This window comes from Podarcis muralis, chromosome 11 (genome assembly GCF_964188315.1).
Source record: "Podarcis muralis chromosome 11, rPodMur119.hap1.1, whole genome shotgun sequence".
In the NCBI taxonomy this organism is placed as follows: Eukaryota; Metazoa; Chordata; class Lepidosauria; order Squamata; family Lacertidae; genus Podarcis; species Podarcis muralis.
Window position 1 is genome coordinate 29,896,912 of NC_135665.1, and position 14,742 is coordinate 29,911,653.

Here is a 14,742-nt window from a genome sequence, read left to right on the forward strand (position 1 = left end):
GCATTTCCATGTGCTCTGGTTTCCATCACAGTGTTCCGTTGCACCAGAAGTGGTTTAGTGACTTTAGTCATGCTGGCCACATGATCCGGAAAGCTGTCTGTGGACAAACACAGTGGCCTGAAAGCAAGATCAGTGCCACACCCCATAGTCGCCTTTGACTGGACTTAACCATTCAGGGGTCCTTTACCTTCACCTTTTTACCTATGCAATATGAAGATATCTAAGACTATTAGATCCCGGGGTGTTGAAACCATTGAGTCTTGAGTCTAAAATCAACTAACAGCACTACTGCTAAACGGAAAGCAGTTGTAATGCATTTGACAGTGGTGGCTATTCCAGTGCAACAGCACCAACTTAAGCAGTTGGGACAAGATGACATTCAGAGTCAACATGGGATACCAGCATTATGCAAGAACTACTGTGATGGCAGTCAGGTGTACTAGACAACCTAAACACACATTTGCCAATGCAATGGGTTAAGCAGGGTCTCCAGCTGTTTTTGGACTACAATTCTCACCACCCCTGACCACCGGTCCTGCTAGCTAGGGATGATGGGAGTTGTAGTCGATGCAAAGCCCTGCCACACCACCAGGCTGGGGGTGGGGGGAAATCTACACACACACACACACACACACACACCAGCAGCAGCAAAGCTGCATGGTGGAACACCTCCCCTCTCACTGACTCAGCAAGGTTCCACTGAGGTTACCAACAGTCACTGGACTAGGCTATATAGTTGCAAATATGACGTTTTAAGTTCATTTTAAGTGCATTATGCAAATCTGACACTAGATGCCACTGCTAAACCGATGGCAAATTCCATATATATATTTTAAAAAAAATTAAAAGCATTTCCAAAGTGTTTTTTAATGTATGTATAGATTCAGCCACTCTCTGCCCCTAGAGGGCAGGGAAACGGGCAATAGAGCTGGGTGGTAGAACAAGTGTGCCGCCCATTGGCAGGGTGCTTCCTGAGGCAGTTGCCTTACCCTCATGTGGGCCAGCTCTGTTCCCTTCCTGATTAATTATCATGTTTTTATCTTACCCTTCCTCCAAAACATTCATGGCAACTGACCTGTGTTTATGTGTGTATTGTGTGTATATGTAAGCATGTGCATGTGTGTAACAAGACAGGGACTTGGGTTGCAATCCTACATAGGTTTATCTAGGCAGTGGCGTAGCGTGGGTTGTCAGCACCCGGGGCAAGGCAAGTAATTTGCGCCCCCTAACCCGTGGATTTGCGCCCCCTAACCTGTGGATTTGCCCTAACCCCAGATGTTGCGCCCGGTGCGGCCGGCCCCCCCTGCACCCCCCACGCTACGCCACTGTATCTAGGCATAAGCCCCATTGAACTCAATGAAGAGACATGCCTCAGATTGCAGTGTTCAGAGGGCCTGTTTAGGGATTGCACAGTTTGTCTGTTTCAAACCCAGTGCTCTTTTTCTTAAAAAAATTAAAATGTTTAGGGGTACTCTCATTTTGACTCAAGAAAAATCACCATTTTTATAGTTCAAATCGGGGAAAATAAATACAATAAATTGATAAAAGTACAAAGATTCACAAAATGTTTAGGGGTATGCGTACCTCTGCGTCCCCCCCAGCAAAAGAAGGACTGTTCTATATATGTTTGAAAGACAGTCTGTATGCCCATGTCACAGTAGCTTTGCTGATGTTTCTGTAAATAATATGCTTGTAACTCTTATCAAGCTATTTATTTTGTTACTTCTTTTCTGCAGTTAGAACACTGCCTTTCTGATCATTCACTTGAGGCATTTTAACATTTAAAACAAGGATGTGTGATGTAATAGATTCAGTGACAAAAGTGGTGGAGGAGGAAAGAGGAAGCCCAATAAATTCATGTACCAATGATTACATAATGTTATAATGGTGGAATGGCCAAGAGGGGAGACAGTTCTGGCGGGGGGGGGTGTGGAGAAAGGAGGAGCAAGATGCCACCTGGTCCCAGCCAGGCCCAGGAGGTGGGCCTTGCCCTCTCATCTCTCCCTAAGATGCACCCAGCCAAAATGCCTTTTGATGGAGACAAGTGTTATCTTCCTCTTACGATACTAGACAAGAACAAGGGCTCTGTAGCCAAACGATTATCGGGGAAATAGCTCTTAATGGTGAAGCTACTTCAGCTATTTAGATATCTAAGAATACGCAGCAGAGAGTGATTTCTTTTCCCTTGCTGTGATATCGGTAGCCAAGAATAAATGGGTTTGCTCTTGTTTTATCTACTAATGTTTTGTTTAACAATACTTCTTATCAGTAAAATGTTCTGAATGCTAAAACATGCAGTAATGCAGGCCTGTACAGCCTGATAAGGAAGTGCACTTAGAATGAAAGATTTGCAGGTTTATTAATGAAGTCCAGAGTTCCTCTGTGGAATAAAGCAATAAAAGCTCGGCTAGTTATAAAGTCAATGCCATATGTCAGTCCCATTAAAGGCAGTGAGCCAGGGCAGACTCCTTTCCTTTGAGGATCATGAAGTCTCTTAATGCATAGCATGGCAAATATTCTTGCTAAGAAAGAAGGGAATGTTCCATCATCTGCATTCCAAAAGCCAAGTCAAATAGTGCATGGCTCAGTGACAAATTTATATAAAAGAGATGCAAGATAATAGGAGGAAATACAAGGGATGCTTAGCCAATCACCACTTTTGCTTTGCTGGAGAAACTTCCTGCCACTCCTAGGATGCAGGGCAAACACAGCATTCTCAATCTCTCAGGATTCAGCTAATTCAGCCTTGTGCAAGACTTCTGCTTGCTCAATGGGGCTTTCCTCCCCTCTTTTCGCCCTGCAAAGCAGAAGCTCAACCACTGAACTACGGCCCGTCATTATTTTTTGCCACAGAGTGCAATGTTGGCACGTATAATTTCACCTGGAACAGAACTGAAATGTAGCCTGCAGAGGCAAAGATCTTTCCTGTTTACTTACCTCTGCAGTGTGTGGGAGGGTGTGATGTTCAGGCTCCGAGAAAAGTAGTTAATTATGGCATTTCATGTTGCACACACAGAGGCTGTTATTGGGTCCGTTCCATTTGCCTTTGCCGCCTACTATTTTCTAGGTCACCCAAGGAGCTGATCTACTATTCCTAATTGCTTTTCACATGGCTGGCACTGTTGTCAGTGAAACTACTGGAAAGAAATGAATCATGGTAAAAGGGTACCAACATATTTTGGTGCTAAAATTAAGGGTGGTCTGTTGCTCTGGCTAGAATATGCCTCTAACTCTGGAAGACAAAGGCACACAAAAAGGACTGCTATGAGAGTTTTCCCATTTAGGAAAAATGAGCTGTTGTTAGGGATCCCCCGTATTTTAACAATGCTTCAAAACAAAGGCCAATGTCACCCACACTCTTGAGTTATCCATGTAGCTTATGTGCATTTAAAATCTTATTCTATGCAACAGAATAGTGATATCAGTCTCACCAGACCAGCCTTTCACAACCTGGTGTTAGCCAGATGTTTTGGACTCCAGAACCCATAGGCCCCAGTCAGGATGGTCAATGGTAAAGGATGATGGGAGTTGTAGTCCCAAAAGTCTGGAGGTCTCCAGGATGGAGGAGGCTATACTAGACCATCTCACCCCTACCAACCATTTATGACAATGAAGAAGAAGACCAACTATCTGTTTCTTCTAGTCTAAGATGGGAGAGCTGACTTAACCCAGAGACTTGAGGTCTTGACACCTTGCTCATTGCTCCTCCATGGTAGCTTTCCATCAAAGGAAGCAGTAGCACCAGACATGGGTATTGCAGCTAACATCTGAACAGGGGTCAGGTGAGTAAAGGGGCTAATAGTCTTCCTCCATAAAGCTTTTGACATGGTCCTGGATTCTCCGTCTGGTACTTTGAACAACAAAGTGAAAAGTTCCCTGTCTCCCCTGGTTTGGTTGTTGCGCAGATGGACTGTTTGTAATGGCGCAACACTGAATTCCACCCCTCGATTCTAACTTGGGCAAAAAAGAGAGCACCGTAACACCTTTATCTTTTGGATTTGAATTAAACACTATCTGGATTTTGATACAGATGGGTAGCCGTGTTGGTCTGCCATAGTCAAAACAAAAAAAATTCCTTCCAGTAGCACCTTAAAGACCAACTAAGTTAGTTCTTGGTATGAGCTTTCGTGTGCATGCACACTTCTTCAGATACACTCATTTTGATAGGATGCTTCTTTTTATCAGGTCAAACTATTTGCCCATTTAACCCAGCATTGTCTGGCAGCAGCTCTCCGGGGACTCAGAGCAGCTTTCATCCCATCACAGTTGCCGCTTCTCTTGCCTTTTACCAGACTGGCTGAGACCAATAGCTGAAAGAGTTGTGCCAACTCTTCATTGAGTGAGCAAATAATGCGTCACAGCCAAGATTAACTTTTGTTAACTCTCTAACTATGGAAAGATTAGTCATCTCCAGACAAATATCAGATTTCTGTTACTCAGAGCACCATCTGCTGTTCTTGCATTTGTCAATTTCACTTCCTATTGATTGTCTTCTTAACATAATCGTTTCCAGAAAGGTTGCTGCCTTTCATCTATCACAGCAAAAACAACAAAGACGCTTGTAGCACCTTAAAACTGAACACATTTATTGCGGCATAAACTTTCATGGACAACAATCCACTTCAGTGATGCATGAAGCGTTATCTGAAGTTGGCAGGTAGGTAGGTAGGTAGGTAGGTAGCGATAGATATATGATAGATAGATAGATAGATAGATAGATAGATAGATAGATAGATGATAGATAGATAGATAGATAGATAGATAGATAGATAGATAGATAGATAGATTATAGATAGATAGATGATAGATAGATAGATAGATGATAGATAGATAGATAGATAGATAGATAGATAGATAGATAGATAGATAGATAGATGATAGATAGATAGATAGATGATAGATAGATGATAGATAGATAGATAGATAGATAGATAGATGATAGATAGATAGATGATAGATAGATAGATAGATAGATAGATAGATAGATAGATGATAGATGATAGATAGATAGATAGATGATAGATAGATGATAGATAGATAGATAGATAGATAGATGATAGATATAGATGCAAATGGACTCTAGCCCATGCAAAGCTATTTTGTTTAGATATATTTATCAAATAAAAAGGATGTGGGTGGCGCTGTGGTCTAAACCACGGAGCCTAGGGATTGCCAGTCAGGTTGGTGGTTCGAATCCCCATGATGGGGTGAGCTCCAGTTGCTCTGTCCCAGCTCCTGCCAACCTAGCAGTTTGAAAGCACACCAGTGCAAGTAGATAAGTAGGTACCACTGCAGCAGGAAAGTAAACAGCATTTCCATGTGCTCTGGTTTAGTTAAGCGGTTTAGTTATGCTAGGGACGCGGGTGGCGCTGTGGGTTAAAGCCTCAGCACCTAGGACTTGCCGATCGAAAGGTCAGCGGTTCGAATCCCCGTGGCGAGGTGCGCTCCCGTCACTCGGTCCCAGTGCCTGCCAACCTAGCAGTTCGAAAGCACCCTTAAGTGCAAGTAGATAAATAGGGACCGCTTTCTAGCGGGAAGGTAAACGGCGTTCCGTGTGCTGCGCTGGCTCGCCAGATGCAGCTTGTCACACTGGCCACGTGACCCGGAAGTGTCTGCGGACAGCGCTGGCTCCCGGCCTATAGAGTGAGATGAGCGCACAACCCTAGAGTCTGTCAAGACTGGCCGTACGGGCAGGGGTACCTTTACCTTTACCTTTACCTTAGTTATGCTGGCCACAGGACCCAGAAAGCTGTCTGTGGACAAACACCAGCTCCCTCGGCTTCAAAGCAAGATGAATGCCACAACCCCTTAGACACCTTTGACTGGATTTAACCATCCAGGGATCATGTTATCACCAATTACAGCCTGTTGTGAATGGCTACTCTGCTTATTTTGCATGGAATGGTCACAGAGCACACTTTTTCAATTTCATGACCCTGTATAAATCCCCTGTTGACATTTACCCATCTGATGAAGTGTATTCTAGCCCACGAAAGTCAATGGTGATAGCCAATGTTAGCCTGACTCAGAGTAGGCCGCTGAAATCAATGGACTTAAGCTACATGCATTAGGCTGTAATCCTAACGCCACTCACATGGAGTAACCCTCATGAAATTCAATTGGACCTAAGGGTGGTGCTGTGGGTTAAACCACAGAGCCTAGGACTTGCCAATCAGAAGGTCGGCGGTTTGAATCCCCGCGACGGGGTGAGCTCCTGTTGCTCGGTCCCTGCTACTGCCAACCTAGCAGTTCAAAAGCACGTCAAGTGCAAGTAGATAAATAGGTACCACTCCGGCGGGAAGGTAAACGGCGTTTCCGTGCGCAGCTCTGGTTCGCCAGAAGTGGCTTAGTCATGCTGGCCACATGACCTGGAAGCTGTACGCCGGCTCCCTTGGCCAATAAAGCGAGATGAGCACTGCAACCCCAGAGTCGGCCACAACTGGACCTAATGGTCAGGGGTCCCTTTACCTTTAGAAATGACTAGAATTACAGTAGTCCTTTAATGTGCCACAAAACTCTGTACTGGTTTTGCTGCAAGAAACTAACTATCATGGCTACTTCTATATTCTGTAGATAAGAGCTCTGGGCCAATGGGAGCACTATTTAAATAACATGTTTATCATGGCAAACTGATATGCTACAGGACACTGAGACTCACTGTAATAACAAGCAGGGATTTCTATTAGCAAGTTTAGAGTGTGGAGCTCCATCTAGCGGTTATTATCAATATTATTCATCTAGTGGTTGTTAATAGTATTAGTACTACATAAGTATTTCAAATGCATACTCTAATCCTCCCCTGGCTGTCTTCCATACTAGGCTGTGTGGCATTTCTATGTGGGGCTTTAAAGAAATGAACAAGGATACAATAATATTCACAGAACCAACTTAAACCTATATAACACTTTACCAATATATAACCAAAGCCAAGAATGTGTCTACGAACCGTTAATGTCACAGACTTACCATTACCTTACTTACAATAAACATATTCCTTAAATAAACAGCCTGAGTGAAATTATTATGTCAAAGTTGATTAACGCTGTAGAATATTGATTTCACTGTGTAATTCAGGCAGACATTCTTCCATTTATCAAAATGCTTGGGAAACATACAAGGATTGCCCCAATGCTCAACCAGTTGTGACAAATTGCTATGAGGTAGGCAAAACCACCGCGTCAGTGCCAATTAGCCCGGTGGGCAAATTCTACCTGGCCCCGTAAAGAAAGGTGACCACAGTAGCCACAGCAAAGTCATTGTCTATCAGTGTAAACTGTGGGTGGGTGGGAAACCCAGCGCAGGAACAAACAGGCCATGCCCCAGGTGTGGGCTGCTTAAATGGGCAGGAGGCAGATCCGAGGGAAGCCCACTGTCGGCTCCATTGGCTCTGCCCCCTGGCACAGACAGCCCATGTCCCAGCCTGCATCCCCATTCGCCAATGAGGGGGCAGGTGAATGGAAGGGAAGGGAGGGGCATATCCCCCACCGCCTATCAGGAAGGGCACTGCCGTTTGAATTCCACCATCGGGGGCCCAGTGAAGCCCCTTCCGTCCAGCAACGCCACCTCCCCAAGAGAGGTGAGCGGACTTAATAAAATATTAATTAATTAAACACCCAAATGATCAGATGCATTCATCTGTCCTTAGAAGTGTGGTGTGGTGTGATCTAAACAGTCTTTGGATCCACTGCTTCCTGCTGGCTTTGGACATCAGTAGGAAAAGATGCCATAAAATGCCATTTTTGGTTGTCACAGCCATTCACCAAAATGGCAAGTCAAATGCCAGAACTGATTCTGGTTCATAGAAGGCATCCTCCGCATGCATATATCTCTAGGGGGACTTGAGAACAGGATGTAAGGCAAAAATTCACCTGATGAATGGGCGCAAAGGTTTCCATCTACACTATCACAGGCAACACATACATTGACAGGGATTATAAACTTCATTTCATAAATATTACAGAGCTGAAAGTGAAAGGACAACAGCTGAGAAAAGGATGAAGCAGGAACTGAGGGGATGAATAAGATGATCATGCGATAAAGCGTTTCAAACAATTTATATTGATTGGAAAGTGGTAATATGTTTTTTAGCAATTTGGGGGCAGGCTGGTAGCTGTGTAGTCCATTGCAGTAAAAAGAGCAAAGAGCCTTAGAGACTAAGAACTGTATTATGACATAAGCTCAGACCACTTCAGCAGATGCGTGAAGTGATATCCTGAGTTCCAGGAACATGTACACATTTGGGGGTGGGAATTATCATCAGTGAAATGCAATGCAGAAAAGTACAGATAGTGATACTGTAATTAAGTTTTAACTGTGGTGAAATAACAATGTTCTCCAAAAATCAACTCTAGAGGGCACTGTATGCTTAGATTTATTATTTGTTTGTTTATTATTATTATTATTATTAGTTTAGAAAAACCAGCAAAGGATTAGTGTTTTATAGTTACCTAAATGCTTGTCAACAGCTTACACTAAGCAAATTGCATCCCCGCCCTGCTATAAACAGGAGAGAAGTCACAATCTCACATGAGTTTTCTGCTCTGACTTAAACCTGCTTGTGTGAACAGATGCATGAAAGCAGGTTCAGAGATGGGGGATTGGCTAAAAGTAGGGTGAGGGAATATCTTTGTGGCTGTCTATCTAGAGATGGCCTGTGTTGTCTTTTTATATATTTTTTTAATATTTTATTTTTCCAATTTTTCATCTTACAATGTTTTTACAACAAAAATTACATCAAAAGAGAAATGAACATTTTCTTCGACTTTAGCCTGTGTATAGCCTGTGTTGTCTTGGCTGTACTCTGGTAAAGTCCAGGTTGGACAACTACAATGTGTTGTATGTGGGGTTGCCTTTGAAGATGGTTCAGAAACTACAGATAGTGCAGAACGCCAATTGTCAACTGGAATAAGAAAAAACATGAACACATAACACCAGTTCTGCCTTGACTACACAGGCAGTACAGGCCCAATTCAAAGGGCTAGTTTTGACACTTTATAATAATAATTTAAAAATTTAAGAATAATTCATTATTTATACCCTACCCATCTGGCTGGGTTTCCCCAGCCACTCTGGGCGGCTCCCAAGAGAATATTAAAAACATGCTAAAACATCAAACATTAAAAACTTCCCTAAACAGGGCTGCCTTCAGATGTCTTCTAAAAGTTGGATAGTTGTTTATTTCCTTGACATCTGATGGGAGGGTCTTCCACAGGGCGGACGCCACTATCGAGAAGGCCCTTTTTATAGTTTGAAATTCCTGAAATCATCACCTAAGGCCCTGCTCTGCATGCCGAGTCCAAGGGTGACCACAAGACAATGGGTATTTTATTTTATTTTTGTAGTAGTAGTAGCAGTAGTAGTAATAATTTATTTATACACTACCCATGAGATTTATGGGATTCCCTCCTCAGAAAGGCCTGCCTGGCACCAACCTTGTCAATCTTTTGGCATCAGTGATCTTATATTGTTGAATCTGTGTTTAATATGTTTATGTTATTTTATTATTGTTGGGTTTTTTTCTTTAACATGCTAGTAAATTGCTTCAGGACTTCTTTTAGTTGGAGGCAATTCATACAGTTGCATGCCACCGCAATATCCGAGTGGTGCAAGGTTTCAGGTTACCTTGGAATGAGGGACAGTGGAGACTGTGGTGTCTTTATGATATATGGTTTATTTACACACATATACAACCTGAACCTATGGTGGAGGGGCTCACAGTATAAACACACCAAGAAGCTCCCATAGCCACAGCCTTGGATTCAAGCAGAAATCAAGCATGTCTCTTCCTCTCAGACTTCTGCCTGCAGCCTGCTTCTCGCCCAGTCCTCCCACAATACTCTGACTTTTGTCCATCTAACGCCCAACCAGTTAAGGAAAGGGGCCCACCCATTTTCCCTCTGGCACAGAGCCACTTTCTTTGTCACCTTAACAACCCATACTTTGGGGGGGGGGAGCATTACCAAGAAGCTGTCCTGGCTATTCCAACAATGGAATCATTGGTGGATCCAGGAATTAGAAGGGACTCAGGCACACAGCCTACTCCCCACCCCACCCCCCAAAAAACCCCAACCTCACAACATTACATTTAATAAGCCTAATCTGTATTTTAAAAGCGCCAGAATGTCTCCCTCAATTTGAACACACCCATTCAATGTAGAACAGAACCTGAGATGTACCGGTATTTAACTCAAATGCACTTTCTAGTTCATAGAGGGATTACGTTCTGTTTACAGAAGCAGGTCACACAAAACCATGATTTGCCACCTGTGGAAAATGTATGTTATACATCCAATATCGGTGTAGAGAAAAAGGGCAGAGAGAGGTTTTTGTCTTTCTCTCAAAATACTAATTTCAGAGACTCACAATCAGCTTCTGGCAGGAAGGCACTCCCCCCCCCCCCCCCCGGTTTTTAAGGAGAGTCTGAACCCTCTCAATATCCAGCGGAAAAAGCACAACATCAGGCAACATTGCACGACATCGCGCTGCAGGACATCACATGAAGGATGTTGACCTCCGCAATCGTAGGCTCAAGCTGGGCCAATGCTCACAATAAGCACATTGAACAAACTTTCTCAGTTTTGTCCTCCTTCCCGTTTCTGCTCTCCTCAGGAAAATGTGCTTGGCCTTGTCATTGTCAGTATTTAGACACCAGCCTAAGACATTCTTTTTTGCCTAGACTTTTGGTAGCTAAGCTAAATTCTACCATGGCACTCATTTTTAGTGGGGAGCTGTAGGACTTACGCTCCTTGCATTGTTGTGCTTTATGTGTACATTGTCTTCTTTATCTGTTTGTATTTTATCTTGTTGCCCCGTCACTTTGAGACATTTATTTTGATCGAGTGACTAACTAATGCTAACAACAATAAGATGACGGTGACATTCCTCTAATTACAGACATTCACTTTAACAATAAAAGCTGGAATTGTGTCTAACATCAGATACACTAGATGGCACTAGTCATGTTTTCATTTGCTCAGAGTTTTCTGAAACAGAAGTTCAGGAAATCGGCATATATCCTTTTTAATTGGAGCAGTTAGAAGGCAGTTTAGTCTTGATGCAGGGGAAAGTTGCTACTGCAACAGCTTTCATGCTACTGCTACTATTTTACATTTTATGACTATCTGCTATGCAACCTAATATGAATATATTGGATCTTGATATGATCAAGTGATTTGTCTGTTTGTTAATCATAATAATTGCATGTGGGGCAACCGAGGCCTGAAACCAGACATACAATCTGCTGGAGAGCGAGGATGCAAACCCAGATACCCTGTCCTATGCCTTAACCACACACCCATTCTTCCCTTCTTGCAAGATCATGATGATTACTAGTTGCCAAATTCAGCAAACAACTATGTCTGGCTTCTGTCCTGGGACACCATGTTCTGGCCAAAGTAAGCTGATTTAAGAAAGGTTATTTTACACAGGCATCCTCACTGAAGGTCAGGGAAGAACATATGAGAGCCAGCATGCAGGTCCCTGACTGCTTAGAGCCCTTGAAGCTGTCAAAAAGCAGCACTTTTGAGCTGGGCCCGTAACAGGCAGGGAGCGAAGTCGTGCCAAGATCGGAGTTTTATACGCTCTGCTCCTGGTGAAAGATGGGCTACTACATTTTGCACTGGCAGCAGCTTCAAAGGCTGTTTTTAATTCACCCACTCTCCACTTCCTCCCAGAGTTGGCATGTCTAGAAGATAGAATAATCCTATTTCCGTGGTTTGGGACACTGAGGGATGAGAACAGGGAGATTACTGGGAAAGGCCTCTCTACAGAGGCTGTAAGATTAGCTACTGTGTTGGGAATGGGGATAAAAAGTATTAGGGGGATGTGAAAGGATGCAAACTCCTGCCTTCAGTTTTGGGACAATCTTCTTAAAGGCATACATTCCCGTGGCTAAAAACTCTCTTTTATTCTGAAAACACAACCAGTAAAAATAGAAGGTGTCCCCAAATGCTGTATTTCCCCCAAGCTTCATCTCATTGGCAGCTTTGAATGCTACAGATTCTCAGCATGCTAGGTCATATTCTTCGCACATTGCCTGATTATGTAAGCATAACTTTTGCTTAGTTCTAATTTCAGCGGCCTGACTCAACTCCGGAGAACTTGGCATTTGTTTTAGGGGTGGCTGAACACTAATAACACGAAACAGCTGGATTGTGGATTGTTTGTTTGCTTGTTTCCCAGATCCATCTTTTTTATTTAAAAAAATTGATACTTTATTGAATCTTTTTTGATAATAAAGCAATAAAGCAATACAAAAAGAAAAGAAAAAGAAAAAAAAGAACAAAACACAGAACTGTGTAAAGGGGGAAAATTATATGAATATATATAAAAATACCCTAACCCATACATTATTTTATAAAGCTGGTATTATTCTCCTAATACTAATATAAATATTCATAGCCTACTACATTTTGCAAAAAATCATTCCAAATATGGTCGTATTTATCCAAGCAGAGTCTATGTCTATAAGCAGTCTGTTTGTAGGTTGCAAGTGTTTTCATATTATCAATCCACTGATTGAAGGAGATCATCTCTTAATTCTTCCATATTATTAGAAAGTGTTAAACCTAGCCCAATAACAGCCTCTTGGCTACCATTAGAGCACATAAAATCCATTTTTGCTGTCCCGTTGTTAACTTCCATATAGTAGGTATATGGTTCAGCAGAATATTCTCTGCTGAAAATTTATTTTTTTCCTGAACAGTCATAGTTATACAATCCAGCACTTTCTCCCAAAATTTAGGAAGTATAGAACAGTATATAAACATATGTTTCAGGGAGGCTTCATCTTTCTTCCAGATATCCCAGTTTGCAACTCACCTTAGTTGAGAACAATATCAAGTTGAAGGGGTAGTCAACTTTATTTTAGGAGACAATGAGATACATGACTGAGGGCATGCTATGTTCCATTTGCGTCCAATCCAGACAGTATATTTTCTTAGGAGTTGTGGTGCGAGTGAAACATAAGCTTCTCTCTAAATATAGAGCAAAGTTAACTTCAAATATATAGAGATTTACTTGGTGTTTGGCATTGAGATCCTATAGGCATCAACAATGCAAGTGATGATAGGCAGAAATGACTGGGCACAGTAGCTGCAGGTGGGGGCCGATGGTGGAAATGATAATAAAAACATATTTTATAATTGCTTTCTTTTTGAGTTGCAGTGGCTACATGGGCCAAGCTAGCCACACCTCTCTGGAACTATTTGAATTTCAAGAGAAGCCTTTAAAGTGGGTGCCTATGGATTGTGAAGAAGGAGGAGGAGGAGACCACTTACACAACAGAAAGCACATCCAATGTACATATAAAGCATATGATTTCTCAAGGAATTTTGGGACCTGTAGTTTAAGGATGCTGGGAATTGTAGCTCCATGAGGCGGCAACTATAGTTCCCATTGTTCCATTATTCTTTGCAAGACTCATATGGTTTAAATGTACGTTGTAGCTCTACCTGAAGAGCAAATGCATCAACAACAAAAATAGCAAAGTGATGCAGAATCGTGGAGAACTGAACGTAAAGGAAGTGAGAAGCTGAGAGAAACCAAAACTGACAGATCCACCCATCCCTAGAGTTAGGCACACATGGATTGTAATATGCACCTTGGGACTGTAGAAATTTAGCTTTCTTTAATGTGTGGAGAATCAGCTTTTATTTACTGCTGCTGATTCATCTTCAAAGCACTGCCATCAAATAGTTATACTGTGCATTTAATGCATAACCCAGTAGCTGTGGTACTTTAGATATGGTGCAAAACCAGCCAGACACACTTCATAAGTAAAAAAAGAGAGATGTTCTTTCTTTATTATTAGCTATAAGGTAACATAAATACTATACTTAATTGGTTGCTGTCTCTTTAAGGCTTATGCTGGCTTTTAAAAGGAGATTGATATTTTAAATGATAGCTACTTTCAAATACAGACACCTACATGAGACGGATTTGCAAAGCTCTGTTCTTAGCCCAAAGTTAATGTATATGCCAATTACCCTTAGTCCCTCTTAGTACTAGGGATTTCTGCTGGTTGTCTTATAATTCAGTCTCGCAGGCAGTTCTTTTCTCTGATCTGCTCCAGAAGGTCCTTGCAAAATTCTTCCTCACTGCTCACACCCCCCCCCCTTAGATGGCCTCTCTGCCAATATTTGGCTTAAGTCAATGATTTAGCATCTGGGGGGACAGACAATATTACCAGGCTTTCCCTAATCTCAATAGCCTCTTGCCTGTCTTGTTCCAGCTCCAGCAGCAGGTGTAAGATTCCTGCCTTCAGCCATCTCTTCCAGGTTCTTCCTCTGCTTCCGCTTTTTGTCAGCAGTCTCAATCTGTCATGCTCCTCCCCTGAGCTGTGGGAGAACTAGCCTATTTATATTCCAGCCAGCCTACCTTTCAACCAATCAGATTTCAGTGACAGAGAATCCTGTCCTATGAGTGACCAAGAATTTCAATCCAGCGAGCCAATCAGAAGTGCAATTTTACCATTCTCTAAATCAATATAAACAGAACCTTGCTGTTCCCAGACCAGTCTTATATAACTCAGTAAAGATTTGCAGGGAAACCAAAATGCTGGTTTACAAAGCTATCGTCCTACCAACTTTACTGTATGCTTGTGAAACATGGACCATTTATAAACGCCATCTCCAACTCCTCAAAAGATTCCATCAATGGTGTCTCTGGAAAAAATTATACATTACTTGGGAAGACAGGTGAACCAATGCCAATGTACTGGAAGAAGCAAAGATCACCAGTGTC